This window comes from Ailuropoda melanoleuca, chromosome 16 (assembly GCF_002007445.2).
Source record: "Ailuropoda melanoleuca isolate Jingjing chromosome 16, ASM200744v2, whole genome shotgun sequence".
NCBI lineage: Eukaryota > Metazoa > Chordata > Mammalia > Carnivora > Ursidae > Ailuropoda > Ailuropoda melanoleuca.
This window is the reverse complement of record NC_048233.1, coordinates 68,400,007-68,418,368: the sequence shown is the minus strand read 5'-3', so window position 1 is coordinate 68,418,368 and position 18,362 is coordinate 68,400,007.

The following is an 18,362-nucleotide window of genomic DNA, read 5'->3' as shown; positions in this document are numbered from 1 at the left end:
TAAATAGCTCCTTCTAATTTTGCGTCAGATTCCTGTTCTCTTCAGGCAACACATAAACCCTCATGGGTATAAGGCATCAAATTATGTCAGTTTAATATAGTTGCTGCTATTTGTCGTCTATTTAATGAAATAGCCAACGTGGACTATGCTGCATAACATAAAATATTTAAAATATTCAAAATGTCCCTGTGAAAATAAAATCTGTTAGCTCATTTAATTTAAAAGTATTATTATCACTAGTGTAAAGAACTGATCTTGTATTTATTAATCTATTATGCCATTTAAAACATTCTTAATAATGCACTTCCATTCGAGTTTTATATAATAATTCCACTTACAAGTGACAAACAGCTCGCCACAAAGTTCTCTTATGACTTCCCTTAACAAAACAATGACATACTAATTGATTGAAATTTATACCAAAAAACTGATTATAATATTTCCACAAGGGCAATGAGAGTAAATGAACTCTATTTCTTGTATTTAAGCAATTATCGATGCACAAATTCAGGATATTTAATACATTACCGATATAAAACTACAGATAGATATTTTAGTTTTAGAAAACGTCAGGGCTCATTTTGGAAGATCTTAACATGTGAAGAAAAGGTTAGTAGGTACATTGTCTACATTGCCCATTCAGGTTTCTACATCTTTCATTGGCTTTGAGATATTTTAAAATTTTGTAAGTTGTAAAAAAATGATTAATGCAGGTAATTTTTGCCCATAAAATGGAAATTAATTGTTCCTAGTGGATTGCACCTGATTATTGCCCTGTGGATGGGCCTTTTTTTTTTTAAATGTATTTGCAAATTCATTTCAGAATTTATTTCCTATGTATGTGTGCTTCTTGGGATTCTCCTCCGCATTAGTTTTAATGGTTCCCACATTCATCATCAAGTTAACATCTTTGACACATGTTTACCTTATATTTTTAAAAGACATGATTTTGACATTAAATTTATGGTTTAAGTTAATGGGTGAGGATTCAGATCAACAAATATGATCAGGTTCCATTAAAAGAGAAACTACTACAAAATTTGAAAATAATCTTTTAAAAACTGTCTAATAAGACTTGCCTTTTAAATATATTAAAATATAGCATTAGTTTCACCTAGATAAACCTTTTAATGAGCCATTTTCCTTACTCAGCCAGGGCTTCAATAGCTCAAACCAAACACTAATAAATTCCCACAATCAATGTCAGTGTCATATATATCATATTTTTCAATTATTTAAAATAAGATGCATATGCATTCTAGATATCTGCAATACACTTAGATAAGATATGCATAAATATATATTAGCCCTGTCATAATATAATCAATTCGATCACATTTCTCCTCTGCTCCCCCCCACCTCCCAACTCACTCCCTTCTGAATCCTATTGCAACAGTCTAAAATACACGTTAGTACTACAGTACAGGTATGGAAGATTTCTTTCCTGATGTTGTCAAATTTGTTCTTCTGATGCCATAGTTATGTTTTGCTGTATGACTGGTAAGATGTTAAGAGTACTTACAAGAATAGATCCTCAGTGTTAGGGCATTATATGTGAGTGCAAAAGGACTGCATCTCCCTGGAGATGGCCCACATTGCAGAGTCACTTAACAATTTCACCTTCGAAGAAATATTATTTTTTCTAAACTGAACAATTCTTGGGCCTCAGTCCATGACAGCTCAACTTCTGAAGTCAGATCAATGTAGCCAATGGTTAATGGCTGAGCAGCATGACGGTGCAAGCCAACAGGGCAGTTGCCCATGGCAACAATCTTCAGAGAGCACTGCGATATCACTGGAAATATGAGCTGATGAGCAAACTTTAGTTATCAGGTGTCAGAGGCCGTTAAGATGGGACTCTTACATTGTGTCTTTAATAAAGACAAAACGTTCAGTGGCACATAACCCACATTCTAAATCAAGTACAAAACCTCCAATATGGGACTTGTAAAGCAGGTGATTTTCAAGTAGTCCCTGAGACCAGTGGTTTTCAACTAAGGTCAGTTTTGCCTTCTAAGGGACATCGGCAATGTCTACAGACATTTTAGGTGGTCAGGGTTTGGGTTGATGGGGAAAGCTGCTACTGGCAGCTAGTGGGTAGAGGCTGGAGATATGTTAAACATCCTGCAATGCACATGGCCGACCTCCATAAAAAAAAAAAAAAAAAAAAAAAGATTCAGCCCAAAATGTCAGTAGTGCTGATATTGAGAAACCCTAGCTTATCAACACAATAATCTCTTGATCAGAGAAGGATGGAGTTAGAGAAGTCAGGAAGGACAATTGGTTTGGATTAATATTTACCTGGAACTGTAATCCCCACCCTGGGGACAAGTTTTCCTTTGGCAAATCTCAGGTTTCGCTGACAGGGTTTTTAAAGAGTCTGTCATTGGCAAAAACAGTATTTGTCCCTTAAACTGGAAGAGTGAGACCACCTGGCGATAGACTGGTGCCTGAGAAGGGCACATGAATGAAGTCACACTTAGAGCCAGCTACTCTTTTAGTAAGTGAGAAAAGGTCACCACAAGAAGGAAAGCAGCAGTTTTAAGACAAAGAAAATGCATTCCTGAGGAGTTGTAATAGAATCCTTCCTAGGAGGGCTCTGATTAGATCTTTTTGAAATGGACTGTGCCCAAGAAAGTGTAGTGCTGATTGGGTTTGGAGAGCAGACAGGTCTTAAGGAGTCAGCCAGATTAGGCATAGCTTGTATTAAAAACTTTACAAATGAGTGATTTCCAGGGATTGAGAAATTATTTTTCCCAAAAAGCTCAAAAGAGCACCCACTAGAGAAAGTACACCTTCCAATCTAACCGCAATAATGTCTAATCACCTTGGTAATGATCATGTGCTCTCTTTCCTCTCCTCCCTTCTACTGCTGTAGATCTGAAGGACCCAGAGGCAGCCTGGTGAGGTTTGACCAGGTTTCCCCACTTCATTGTAGTCCTCTCTGCTTAAAGCAGAGCGAAGCAGGTAGGGAAGAGAAGAATCACGTTTTGGACATTCTTTTTAAAATTTTATTTACTTATTTGAGAGAGCAAGCACCTGAGCAGGAGGGAGGGGAGAAAAGGAGAGGGAGAGAGAACCTGAAGCTGACTCCCCACTGAGTGCAGAGCCTAACATGGGGGCGGGGGGGATTTGATCTCTGAACCCCAAGATCATGACCTGAGCTAAGACCAAGAGTCAGACACTGAATGGACTGAGCCACCCAGCACCCATCCCTGGACATCTATTTGTAATTGCAGGGCTGAAACTGCTTTGAGGACTGAAGTTATTTTGGAGGAATTTTCAGTATCCAAATATATGCCAAAATTTAGGGATTTTATTCAAGACACAAGGAAAAAGAGTCCATAATTTGAATTTGAAAGGGCAGTGGAGGAAACAAATAAATTGCTTTCTGCTTGTATCTATACTCTGGAAACAGATGATAGAAAACACATCAAAGGAAGGGAGGTCTAATTGTAGAATTTTCTTCTGTTAAGTGAAGTATGCAAGTTTGGGGTCAAGAAAGACATGATTTTCTTTTTTTATGACACCTTTTTTTTTCTTCCATAAAATCAAACAATTTTAAGAATATCAGTAAGAAGGGGGGGCTCTTTTATCAGCCTGCCTGGGTCTTGGTTTAGTCCCTTTCTTTCTGGGACAATTCACTTGCATTTCTTGCTATATGAGTATATGACAACTTATTTCTCAGATTCATTTTTTCTCATCTCCTTCTTGCTCACCATCAGATTTCTTTCTTACCCCTAGTTATTGCTTTGGATAAATTATTTCATCTACTCTCTGTGTAGGACAGTTCTTAATGCATTAATGATAAGATTCATTCTTTTTAAAAATTTATTAATTCCTTCAATTGTAGTGTATGGAGCACACAGCTCTATGCAAAGAGCTAACCCTCATGCTATGTATTCAAAGGTAGATTAAAAAGCTCTAGTCTTTTCCCTTATGGAGCTTATAGTCTATTCATGTAAACATAATGAGTCCCAACAATGTAGTTGTTATTGTCCTAGGCATTAGGTATACACAGGTGAATAAAACTAACATTGACTCAGTCATCATGGAATTTAAAAATCTAAAGTTCCAGAGTAATAACAGTGAATCATGGTAGAAAGAGAATGATCCTGACATCAGTTGGAATGTTTTTAGTGTCACAAATAAGCATGATAATTTCTGAGGGTTTCTAGTAGACACTCTATATTATCAGAAAATTCATCTGAACTTTTCAAATAAGGCACAAAGGTGAGCAGCAAATCTTTTTAATGCCATATGGTGCCAAAGGCCAGTGATTATGTAGGCAGATGTCCTTAAATTAGCTCCTAGTTTACTTTTTATTAGAAGTCCCAGATTCCTTGTTAACAGTAGAGATGCAAATAATTTCCCTTTGGTAGAAGAGATAATCCCGATGGTCCTGTTAGACATAAACCAGTTTTGAATCCAATCCAGAAATCTTTGCTTATACACACCAAATCTGTAATGCTCTCCAAACTGGCCATGGTATCCTACTTGTTCCTTCATAATATATAAATAAAGCTTTGGTGGGTATTTATTTCATATGCATCTGAGTCATGATTTTTACCTCTCCGAAATTATACCTAACAATATCAAGTTTAAAGCAAATGCTTTTTTAAAATTTAAAATCAATTAATTAACATATAGTATATTATTAGTTTCAGAGGTAGAGTTTAGTGATTCATCACTTGCCTACAACACCCAGTGCTCATTACATCAAGAAGACAAATACTTTTATAGATACTTGACTAATAGGTATTTATTTCAATCAAGAATGGTTATTAAAATTTTATCAGTTTATTATCTATAACATCTATCAATGTGATAATATGTTGGGCCACCCTTATACTTAGGAGATAAATGTTTCAAAAGTGTTATTTTACTATACTCCTTGGTTCAATTTGGGGTAATACTTTATTTAGAATTTTTTGTATCTAAATTAGTACCTGAGTTTATTTTATGTATGACACTTGTGTTATTTGTTATTATAGAAATAATTGGTAAGCTTTCATTCCCACTCCACCCTACCATATTCTGAAATTGTTTAAGCAGAAAAGGGATCCTTTGAACATTTGATAGAATTTTCTTTTGGAAAATTTTAAATCTGTAATTATATTTTCAACTTTTTTAATGGATATTGGACTACTCAATTTTTGTACTGGATATTAAGTCACTTTTAAAAATAGATAGCTTTAGTACAGTGTCCGTTTAATCTGGATGATCATATTTTAAGATATATATAAGATATATATGGTATTCTTTTATTAATTTAAATACATTATAAAACAGATACTTATACATGTATCTATGTGTGATTCCCCCTGAAGAGTGTTTAGTGTGTGTTTGTGTGTGTTTTCTTTAAATAAGGAATAATTGTAGGCATACTTTTCTGTAACTTGCCAGTTTACATGTCTCAATTTAGAGTATCCCCCCCAATCTTTCCATGTCAATAGATGTAAAATAGATTTAATTTTTCTTTACTAGTGCATGTTTTACACAGAATTTTTAGATTTAATCTGTTATCATTTTTATAATTACTCTCATTGGATGCAATATGATTTTCTTTTGATTTCTTCAGAAAATGAATGCCTGGATGGTTAATTTTTAACTTCTCTGTCTTATACATTTATTATACATTATTATATATTATACTTATACATTTATTAGCGTGATGAGCTATTCCTGAATCTACAAATGTTTTCCTCTGTGATTTGGCTGTGTTTGCTGATGGGTGCCCATTGAGTTAGGCACCTCACCTTCCAAAGAAACTGAGAGGTACAGGTACTATCTTCCCTGATGATAGATGGATGGTTCTCAGGTTCTTGAGAAAAATGTCCCTGGGTTGTAAAACTGGCAAGAGGCTGGAGAAGATTTATATTTATATTTTAAAGGTGCAGAAAAAGAATTTTCAATTATGAGTTTTCTAAAGGAAGTGCTCTAAGGAAAGGGAGGTCAGCGGCCTACTGTCTGGACGTAATCTATCTAATGTTCAGTCAGACTGAGGGGAGCTTTAAGGCCCTCTCAGTCAAGCCCAAAGTTGCAAGCATGTTTCAATCAGGATTCTAGATTCTCAGTTGAGTAAGTGGACTGGCTTAGGTGAGGTTAAGGGTCAAACACAGGCCCAATCAGAGTTAGCTGTTCAAGTAATGTGACGTGGCGTTCAGAAGAGGGCAGTTCTCAGAGGCATGTGTTATAGCCTTGCAGGACAGCAAAGGCAGCTACTGCAAACATTTGTTGCAGTATGATTGTTTATTATTTCTCAAGCTTAAAGCATTAAAGTTATATCTCCCAACAAGACTATAGAATAAGAAATTTTAAGAAGCAAAGATACTAGTGAGCCTTAGTTCTGTGCAACCAAATAACAGAATGTGCATGGTAACAATATGCAGTCAACCTGGAAAAATATATGTAGTTTATGTATAATCTAATCTGTACCTAAGATTCTTCTTTACTTAATTTCTCTGAGATTGTATTATATCTCTCTGAGACTGAATCTCTGAGATTTATTGGCTACAAGATATGAAAAGATTGACTGGTAGTCCTTCGATAAATATATAAGTACATTGAGTCAAGAACTCTATTCACAGAAGAAACAGACCCCAAAAGGGCAATTGTAAAACGCTATGGAAGAACAAAATTAGAGGGATGACAAAAGCATTGTGGAAATAAAATGGAAGGTTCTCCATCTGGCAGAGCTGTGGGAGGACAAGGGCGAATTCTCTGAAAGAGGCGATCCTAAACTGAACAAGCAGGGGAAGAGAATTTCAGACAGAGGGTGCAGAGGGAGTAAGAGCCAATATGGTGCACATGAAGAATTACGGAACTTACTGTGCAACAAGAAATCAAACTGCACATTGGGAACTGAGACTGAAGAAGTAAGTAAGATCATAGAAGGCTTGTATATGTCTCATTAAAAATTCTGGAATTTTAAATGCAAATCATATCATGTCATGTCAATTTGTGAAAACCTACATTAGCTCTCGAAGTTGTTTCAAATGTTGTTTTCATCATGGGATTCTTTGAAAATAATAGAATTCATGCAGCACCCTAGAAAAAGAAATGAGTTGTTTGCTTGCCTCACCCCCTCTCCTGCTCCCAGGCTCTATCCCTGCTTCTCCAAGGCTGAGGATACCCATTGGCACAATTGTGCGGTAGCTGTCCAGTTGAAGGCTCTGGGATGCCGCTAGGTAGAGGATTGAGGGTCATAAGCCTCAAAGCAAGGAGAGAAGTATGGGGCAAGATAATGACCTATAAGAGCTCTTTTTAGATACTGGGAAGCATGAATAAGAGAACTAGGAAATGTGCAGAAGAGGCAGGGATACATTTAAGAAACATTTAGGAGATACACTTGACAGAGCTTAGTGATCGATGGCTCTGCAGAATGAAGGGTAGGAAGTAGTCCAGGATGGCTCTGCCTTACCATTTAATAACAATGCTAGCATATTTTTACATACCAGGTCTATAGTTTACCCACATTTTATATAGACAAGTAGATCCAACGTATTGTGGGAAAGGGGAGTGTCAGCATGTCAGCAGAAACCAAGTTAAAAAAAAAAAAAGATAGTAGGGGCGCCTGGGTGGTGCAATCATTAAGCATCTGCCTTTGGCTCAGGGCATGACCCCAGCGTTATGGGATTGAGCCCCACATCAGGCTCCTCCGCTGGGAGCCTGCTTATTCCTCTCCCACTCCCCCTGCTTGTGTTCCCTCTCTCGCTGGCTGTCTCTATCAAATAAATAAAATCTTTAAAAAAAAAAAAAAGATAGTAAATAAATAGACCACAGGAGAAAAAGAACATAGAGACTTAAAATACAAAGCATATTTAGGAGATAACAACTAATTCTAAAAGATCAGAGTGGATGGAAATGGGTCTCAAAACCTGTGGTTTCTTCTACTTACTAACTACATACATAGGTCGTAGAAGGATGACTGCAGTTGGGGATTGATGATGAGTTGGCGCTAATGATATTTTTAACAATTTCCTGGACTCTTCAATTTTAGGTATCCAAAATGAATAAAAGTAGGCACACCTGCAAGATTGAATATTTATACCAGCCAAAGTAACTCTGTGATAGAACAGGCTGCACTCATTTTGCTACTAACTGGAGAAAAGTGTCAGTAGAGATTATCTCTGAACAAAAGAATATTTGTCTCATCTCGCTTACAACTTGCATTATGGAGCTATCTTTCTTACTGGACATGAAGCAAGTGAAGCATGTAAAGGGAGAACTTTTCCTTCATTCACCACTATCCTCAGCACTTAGCTCAGTGCCTTGCGCATAATACCTGCTCAATGCAACATAGATGGAATGAATAAACAAGAGCAGCCTTCTTACGGAACAGGCACTGCAATCTTCCTCTTTCCTTATTGACTCAGGAAATGTATTTTTCTTTTGAAAAAGAAAATTGAAAAAAATATACCAAAGAACAATACAAACCTTTCTCCAGAATCAGATGTGTTTCCAAATGTTGTACACTTAATTTGAAGCGGGCATATAAGGGCTGAAGGTTGGTGTTTTTTTTTTTTTTTTTTTTTTTTTTTTTTTTACCTTTTGCTCTAATAAATATGAACTTTATGGAATCTAAGGGGGGCAAGACAACCGCCAATCATAGGATAAATGCTTAAAGCTTCTTTTATTGTCTTTCAGCTGGTGCCCTTTGCTGAAGGATATCTCCTGTGTTCCTCTGTGACAGAGGCAGAATCAAAACATTTCATTTTATGGAAGCAATTAGACACACATCTGTTCCAGAACTTCCATATTAAATGCTTGCCTGCATAGACCATGTGAAATTCAAAATGTGCATAGGCAACAAGGGAGGTTTTAAGTCATACTGATGTACAAGAACATGTTGTGGGATTTGATCCTCTTTCACTTCGGTTCAATGGAAACACAACCTTTGATCCTTGAGTAGTTAAAAACCTGTGGTTATCTCCGCTGAAACCAGCGTAAGAAGGATTATAACAATTTTGACTTTTTATATTTATGTAACATGTGGTTTAAAAAAATGTCTTTTCACCTCTATATCCCTAGCAGTGAGCTTAGTGGCTATTCAATAAATAATTGTGGAATGATTAAAAGAATGCATGTGTGACAATAGGAAAAACTAAGTCATTGAGATTCTAGATGTGTGAACCTAGAGACTTTATTTGAGGATGAAACCTGATTTTATCCTCTGTATTAATAATTAGAATAGTAAAATAAGTAGAGTTAAATATTTTTAAACAAACATACACATGCAAATAGATGTCATATATATGCAAATTGCCTATTAGCCATTCATTACCCAAGTTGATTGGGCTTTAGAAAATAAGATTCTAGGTAAAAGATATAAAAGTATTTATGCAGAATCAAAGAAGGTAAGAAAACTAAAAATTATATATATTTTTAATGCATAAGTGAGATCATTATATACTCTTTAGTGCAGTTTTTTTCCCCTTTGTTGCTAAATTCCTGTTCCCTTTTGTTTTCCATCCCTATATCACCCTAGTCATAGGATTCACTTTAACAACTGGTTCATATTTCCCAATTCAGAATAGGTTTTCCTACCTACAAATATTTGAGGCAACTTCTTACTCTTCTTTGCTTTTCTACTAGAAATAGCTTCCCATCTAGGTATCGTAATTCTCCTCCACTAATTTGTTCTTCAGTGATACACAACTCTCTCCTCCCACCACCCCTACTTTCTCCTGTTTCTCCTCCTCACCTTCTCCTCTTCATCTTCCACTCTCATTCTTATGTTTCAGGTTTTAGTCATATCAGCCATCATTATCATTCCAAAGAAGAGCAGGGTGTCCCAATTATTCACTAAAAACCCTACTTCTACCACCTTTTTAAAAAAAAAAACTCGTATTTTGATCAGGTGGAAGAAGAGTTTCATGTTTTCTTTTCATCCCTGAGTTAAAAGCCTCATTTTCTTTTCTTTTCTTTTTTTTTTTTTTTAAGATTTTATTTATTTGACAGAGATAGAGACAGCCAGCGAGAGAGGGAACACGCAGGGGGAGTGGGAGAGGAAGAAGCAGGCTCATAGCAGAGGAGCCTGATGTGGGGCTCGATCCCATAACGCCGGGATCACGCCCTGAGCCGAAGGCAGACGCTTAACCGCTGTGCCACCCAGGCGCCCCAAAAGGCCTCATTTTCTACCCTCTGATTGCATTGAAACTTTTCATGCAATCTCTATTTCAACATTTCCGACTTTCAGACTTCCAGTTGTCCTTGTTATATACTTTTCACTTCTGAACTATAGGCTAGGACTGTGTCTTGTTCATTTAAGCTCCAGCCCTTGGTTTAGTGATTCACACACTAAGAATCTCCATAAATGGTTGTTGAGTGAAGTAATCAAGAACCACTGAAAAGGCCAAATTTATTGCTCAACTTGAAATTCATATAGAAAGTTAGAGCTATATTTAGATTCTGACAGAAGAATCTCTAAACTTTTTTTTCTTTTCCCAAATTTATGATTGTACAAAAAATGGATTTAATTAAATGCTAAGAAACTATAAATAATGACCATGAGTAAGATCAATAATTCAGTGGCCATAGTTTTTAGGAAAAACAATTTTATCCATGCCTTAAGACAAGACTTTAAAATGCGGAGCGTTTGGGTGACTCGGTTAAGTGTCTGCCTTCGGCTCAGGTCATGATCCAAGAGTCCTAGGATCGAGTCCCCATTGGGTTCCCTGCTCAGCTGGGAACCTACTTATCCCCCTGACTCCTGCTCCCCCTGCTTGTGCGCACTCTCTCAAACTCTCTCTATGTGTCAAATAAATAAATAAAATCTTTAAAATAAAATAAAATAAAATAAAATAATTTAGGTTGGGGGTGCCTGGGTGGTTAAATCAGTTGGGCATCTGCCTTTGGCTCAGGTCATGATCTCCAGGTCCTGGGATTGAACCCCTTATCAGGCACCCTGCTCAGTATGCTTCTCTCTCTCCCCGTCTGCCCCTCCTCATTCTCTCATTCTCTCTCTCTCTCTCTCCCTTCTCCCAAATAAATAAATAAAATCTTAAAAAAATAAAATAAAATGATTTGGGTTGTTTAAAAAATAAAATAAAATCATTTGATTGCTTAATGATAATTATTTGATGATATATAGAAACTATTTGAAATACCATTACAAATTATTGAATTGAAAACTATCTAAAACATTAATTAAAAGATAAAAATATCTGCCCATACTGTCTTCCTTTACTCCATATGCCTTTATTTCTATCCATGCACTTTATATTTCCCCCTGTGCACTTTATTGCACACATAATAAAGTAATTGAAGAAGAACTGAATTTTTCTTTTAAGGATATTAGAATCATTCATCCATTCATAAATTATTTAGTAAATGCTAAATATATTTTACGTCTAACCAAACAGGCATTTAAAAAATTTGTATGAAGTGGATTAGTATTTTTTAATTCTAAAATGAACTCAACAATTTTCATTTTTAGTATCTAATTTATTAGATAATGACCATTGATCTCTTGTCCCTTTGCTACTCATAGTCTTTTTGAAAAGCTCTCATTGTAAGCTCCTATTCTCTGTAGTTATGGAACTTAGCACACTCTTTGCTTTCTAATATGTCCTTTAGTTAATCTTGTTGTTAATTAACGGCAACTAAATTGGAGACCATTTGGGAATGTGTATGTTAATAAAGTTTGTAACAAATGAATATGGGCATTAGCAAAGATTTTAAGCCATAAAATTGTAAGCATGGCATCAGAGTCTCTTGACAGAAATGAGAACTAAGAATCTATTAGATGATGAGCTATGAGAAGGTCTTCTAGTAATTGAAAATGGCCCCTGGGTTCTTCAGATGTCATATAGCATCATACTTGTGACTACTTTAAAAGCCCCCTTTTTTCAGTCTCTCTGTGAAAATCTTGCTTGATTTGTTAACCTCTGAACATTACTGCCTGGAGTGGAGAACAATTAGATTCATTAATTTGTTTCCCTTCTCACTTGATTTAATACATCCTCAGTAATAGAGCTCACTAACAATTGTAGTCTTGACTTTAGTACTTATTAGCAAATTATACTTTAAGCTGAATATTAAATTATCATTGAGGAATGTGAATAAAAAGAGAGTAATTCAAAGCTGGAAAAAGAAATAAAAACCTATTTTTGGCACATGCTTTTAGAGGCATAGGATTTATATACCCAGAATTGTTTGGGAGATACAAAACCCTGTAGCATAACTTTTCCACATTTTACTTTTGCTTAAACATAGCTTCTATAATGCAAAGAGATGTTTTCTTGAGTATAAATTATTAAATGATTCTGTCATGCCCTAAGGGAGGGATACTTCATATAGTTGATGGGTACTGATGAGCATTGAGTATTCTAACAAATTAAATGTGTCTCTAAAGAGCCTTGGTGGAAAGAGTTCTAGTTTACTTTGGTGGACAGCTAGTTTTGAAACCTGTTGTAAATAATTAAAATGTTGAATTAATAAACACATATGAAAGATATAAAAAGAGAACAAGAAACATGTAGGCTGAATTTGGACTCAAAGTCTGACCAAAGAGGTAGGTGGAGTAACAAACAGAAAAGTCACTTTCATTTTGAATACATTCATCTCTACAATACACATATGTGAGCTAGAGAGCAAAGATCAAAACCTAGTACCCAAAGCAAGGTAGGTGTTGTTCTGGGGGACCTTTCCCACTTTCATAGAAAAGCCCAGAAAGTTGCACCTGTTGGGGTAAAGGCAAACCAGCTTTATGCCTGTTTTCCACATTCTAACTTCAACGAAGTAAAACTGCAGTCAATTGTGCTGCGACTGCACACAGAATAGGATGGAATGGAGAAGAAAAGTGTACGGGAGGAATGGGGGGGAGAAACCTTCCTAGACAACCTCCACGTGGATTGGTTACATAGTCACACACGAAGCAGGCAGGCCAGTGACTGTCAAACCTTGAACTTCATTTGAGTTTATTACAACTGCTGAAATATCATTTTCAAACAAATACTACCAGGCAGTTGAATGTCTATAGGCACACTAGGAAAAACAACTTGAATATGAACTGGGACTAATAATAAAGAGAACAAAGCAACATAGACATTGGATCTTTTAGCAAATTGACTTTGTCACCTTTTAAAAGTAGATGATGAACTTTAACATTATCTGGAGGGACTATGAAAGTATAAAAATTACATAGTAAGATTTTAAAATAACCCAAAACAGAACTTTGAGACAGAAATACGATGACTAGAATTAAAAACTCAGGAGAGCATTCCAGCACCAGCTAAGATGGAATAACGCAATACAAATCCATCTCCCCCACTGATCTCAACTAAGATTGTGGGGCATTTTTCAAAAGCAACTGCATGAGAACACTGAAGAATAAAGTACAGTGGATAGATTTGGGAGAGAAATTAGCTTTTGAAGAATGAACCGTTCTGTGGGGGAGTTTCTTCTTTATTTGCTTTCTTCTTCCTTATTTTTTGGCTTTGTCCCAACATTGGCCCAAGTAACAAACTCTAAATGAGGCATAGAAAACAAAAGCTCTATGAAAAATCTTTTTTTTTTTTTTTTCTGGCTAGAGGACTAGAAAAAGAACCAGTCTGAGGGGGATCCTTGTTTTGCCTCTTTTTCATCTTTTCTCTCTTATATGTTGAAAATCCAAAAACAAAACCAACAGAACCAAAATATTTTACTCATAAACCATGAAAATGAGTCTCCAGTACATGCAGGGTATGGAGAAATTCCTGAGTGAAGAGAGCTGGACATGAGAACCCTCTAACACCTTGTAAGATCTAACATAAATCTAAGGTTTACATATGAACTGTGCACGCATGTAGGAAAACATAAGAAATATCACAAGGCTGTGAGAAGAAAACCATGACAGAAAGCTCCACCCATGTCTCAGACTAACTCTGGAGTGTCCTATATGTATGGTGAACCCAGAGAGCCTAGCACAGTGCTTGAAAACTGAACTGACATTGGATTCGCTACCCACATTAATTGTGAATTGAACCTAGCTGAGTTGACTGCCTATTAGAATGTACAAATCAGTATGATCTAAAAATATTTTTTCAGGCTCCAGAATCTCATAATATATTTAAAATTCCCAGAGTACAAGTCAAAATTTTTTGACACACAAAGAAAAAGGGCATCTAGTAAGTTAAATAAATCTAATCAATTAATTGAATTCAGTTTCCTTAAAAAAAAAAAAGTCAACCCCCTGGGGTACTTGGGTGGCTCAGTCAGTTGAACGTCTGCCTTCAGCTCAGGTCATGATGTCAGGGTCCTGGGATCGAGCCCCACGTTGGGCTCCTTGCTCAGCGGGGAGCATGCTTCTCCCTCTCCCTCAGCCCCTCTGCCTGCTTGTGCTTTCTTTCTCAACTAAATACATAAAATCTTTTTAAAAAATACCAAGCCCCCCCCAAAACCCCAAAACTTTAAAGTAGCCATCATGATGTGCTGAATGAGATAAAGTTGAATACTCTTGAAATAAATGGAAAGATAAATGCTAAAAGGATATTTTATCCTGAATAGATACTGCACAAGAGAACAAAATGGAGATTTTAGAACTGAAAACTAAAATATATGAAATATAACTAGGGCATTAATAGTAGAATGAAGATGACAGAGAAAGGAAAATAAATCAATAGTAATCATCCCATCTGAAGAACAGGGAGAAAAGAAAAAACTAAAAAACATTAAACAAAACCATAGAGATTGGTGCAATAATATCAAAAGATCTAACATTTGTGTCACTTGAGTCCCAGAAGGAAAGGAGAAAGAGATTGGTGCAGGAAAAGTATTTGAAGAAATAACGGTTGAGAACATCCCCAAATTGGTGAAAGACATACATTACTGATTCCAGAAGCTCAGCAAACCCCTAAGAGGATAAACTCAAAAGCACACCAAGATATATCAAACTAAAACATCAGAAAGCCAAAAGTGAATAAAAAGCCTCCAGGGCAAAAATATAAATGCTATAAACAGGAATGTGACTGAATAAATACAGATTTTACATCAGCAACCTAGAAGATAGGAGACAATAGGGCGATATCTTTAAAGCACTGATAGAAAGCAAACATCAACACATTCTGTGCCAAGTGAATACATAGTTCAGGAATGAAGAAAAAAATGAGGCATTTTAGATTAGAGAAAACCAGAAGAATTTGTCACCAGTGTGTCTGCTTTATAATAAATAAAGGAAGTTCTTCAGGATGAAAGGAAATGATAACAGAAGGTAACACTGATTTTCATGAATGAAAGAAGAGCAACAGAAAGGGTAACAATTCACCATAAATATAAAAGGCTGGATAAATGCAAAAGACTGCCTGTCGCCTCTTAAATTCTTTAAAACATATATGACTGTTGAAAGAAAAAGTTATAATGTTTTCTTTGGTAGGCTTTGAGGTATAAAATATGGAACACATGCAAACTAAAGTTAACTGGAGAAGGTAAAGAGATTGATATAAAAGGCCTATATATATTCTTTGAAGTCGTTAATGATAACTCTAAGTAGACTATATGTTAGGTGTGTATAGTATAATCCTTAGAGTAACAACTAAGAAGAAAATACAAAAACGCATAACAAAAAGTAAAGGGATATATTAAATTTAGAATAAAAAATTAAAATGGTACAAAAGAAGGAACACAAGGGTGAATGAGGGTTGGGGGAAGGACAAACAGAAACCAAATAACAAAATGGTGTACCTATATCAATATCAGTAACTACATAAAACATAAGTGATCTAACTGCTAATACAAACAGGAGGAATTATAAACACATTTGCAATTACAGAAAATTTAGCACTCCTTTTTCTGCAATTGATAGGAAAAGCAGACATAAAACGTAAGATAAAATAGAGGTGAATAACACTATCAACCAACTTTTAATTGTGGTGCATTTAAAAACATATGACCAAGCAATAGTTGAATACATATTCTTTTCAAAGTCACACGAAACATACACCAAAGTCGATCACATAATAGACCATAAAAAAGTCTCAGCAAATTAAAAACAAATTGAAATCAATTAAAGTTTGTCATTCAGACCATAATCAAATTTAACTAGAAATCAATAATAGAAAGATACCTCTACAATATTCAAATAGGATATTAAACACACTTCTAAATAACATATAAGTCAAACAGGAAGTCCCAAGAAAAATTAGAAAATATTTTGAACAGCATGAAAATGAATACACATCAAATGCGTGAGATGCAGTTAAAGCAGAGGTTAGGCAGAATTTTGTCTCACTAAATATCTATATCAGAAAAGAAGAAAGGTCTCAATCAATATTCTAAATTTGCTCCTAAAAATAAAAATATATATAAAAAGAGTGAATTAAATGTAAAGAAAGGAGATGATAGAGAACAACCCCTCCCCAAAAATAAGAGCATGAACAATGAAAATAAAAATAGAAAAGCAATAGATAAAAATCAATAAAATCCAAAGCAGTTTCTTTTAAAAGATCTACAAACATAATACAGCTCTATCCAAACTAATCAGGAAAAAGAAAGGAAACAAAAATTGCCAATATTTACAATTCAAGGTTGGTATCACTACAGACACCAAAGACTTTGAAAAGATTCTTTTCTTGCTTTCTGTTCAGTCTGGGAAATTCTCATTGACTTGTTCTCAGTCAGACCTTACCTATCATTTGTCATTTCCACTGTTGATTTCATCCAATTAATTCTTCGGTATAGTCACTAAATTTTTCAGTCCTAGAAATTTAATTTGATTCACAGTTTCATTTTTCTGCTTTATTACTTCATCTTTCCATTTTCTCCCTTCTTTCATTAAAATTGTCTAATATATCTGAAGCTATTTTAGAGTTCTTGTTTTCTAAATTCAGCATAAGCCATGTGTAGGTCTGCTCTACTGATCGTTGATCTTTTTTTTAATGGGTTACATTTTCCTGTTTCTTTGTGCATGTCATAGTTTTTGTATTTTGTACCCAAAGAACAGTAGAGACTGAAGTAGATGGTAATACTCCCCCAGAAAAGACTTGTTCTTTCCCTATCAGACAGCAAGGGTGAGGATTTGTTCAATTCGTCCTTCTGATCAAAATTTGAAGTGGGCCAGATCTCAGTTAGAACTTTAATTATTATGAATTTCACTCTGCTTTATATCTTGTGGGTGGTTTCAAGCTCTTTCCTCTAGCAGTGCTTTGGGATATAAACACTGTGAAACTCAGGATCTTCTTCTGCTTTCTATTCCACGTCCCCCATCCGAAAACTCCCTTTTGCAGAGACTAGTTCTATGGTTTAGACACGCTTAGATTCAGGTCTGCCACACTAGGCCTCCTGTGGTATTATACATTTAGCTGGTTTCTCCTAATTGCAGCAAACTTTACCTACCCAGAGCAAGCTTATTCTCTAACATCCAGACCCAGATTTTAATGTGCTCTCTCAGCTCTGCTTACCTATTAAATGTCTGTCCTTCTCTAGAATTTGATTGTATCCCTCAATCCTTCCCTTCCCATCCCTTCCCTTCCCCTCCTTCTTTCTCTTCCTTCCTCCCTTCCTTCCTTTGTGATATTTCAGCTTATCTGATATTCACTTACTCTTACAGCAGAAATACTGATATTTTGCAATCTTTTATAAGCTATTCAATGGATAATGTTGAAATTATTTTGATTTTGAAGATTATTATTTCTACTCTGGAAATATATGCTTTCTCAATGAAGACAGTGTTTATAAAAATACTATTTGTTACCTAACCAGTAGAGTAAGAGGTAATTCATTTATACATTCATACAATTACTTATTCTTAAAACTATTTACTATCCTATATTCCAAGTCCTCCTCTAGGTACTAAGAATTCAACAATGAGCAAATCAAAGATAAAGCAGCACAATCACAACAGACAACTCTTTTAAAAAGAAAAAAAGAGGGTTGCCTGGGTGACTCAGGCAGTTAAGTGGCTGCCTTTGACTCAGGTCATGATCTCAGGGTCCTGGGATCTAGCCCTGCATCGTGCTCCTGCTCAGAGGAGAGTCTGTTTCTTGCTCTCTCTCTGTGCTCTCTCTTGCTCTTTCTCTTGCTCACTCTCAAGTAAACAAATAAAATCTTAAAAAGAAAACAATAACAGGAAAACCGTCTGGGCCTGGAGTTTTATTATTTGGAAGGTTGTTTATCACTGACTCAATTTCTTTATAGTTAATTGGCCTATAAAAAATCTATTTCTTCCTGTTTCAGTCTTGGTAGTTTATAGGTTTCCAGGAAGGCCTCCATCTCTTCCAGATTGTTTAGTTTTTTGGCATATAGCTGTTGATAAAAGTTTCTAATAATCCTTGCAATTTCAATGGTGCTGGTCGTGACCTCTCCCTTTTCAGTCATAATTTTAATAATCTCAGTCCTTTCTCTTTGTTTTTGGACAAGTTTTGCCAGTGGTCTATCAATTTTAT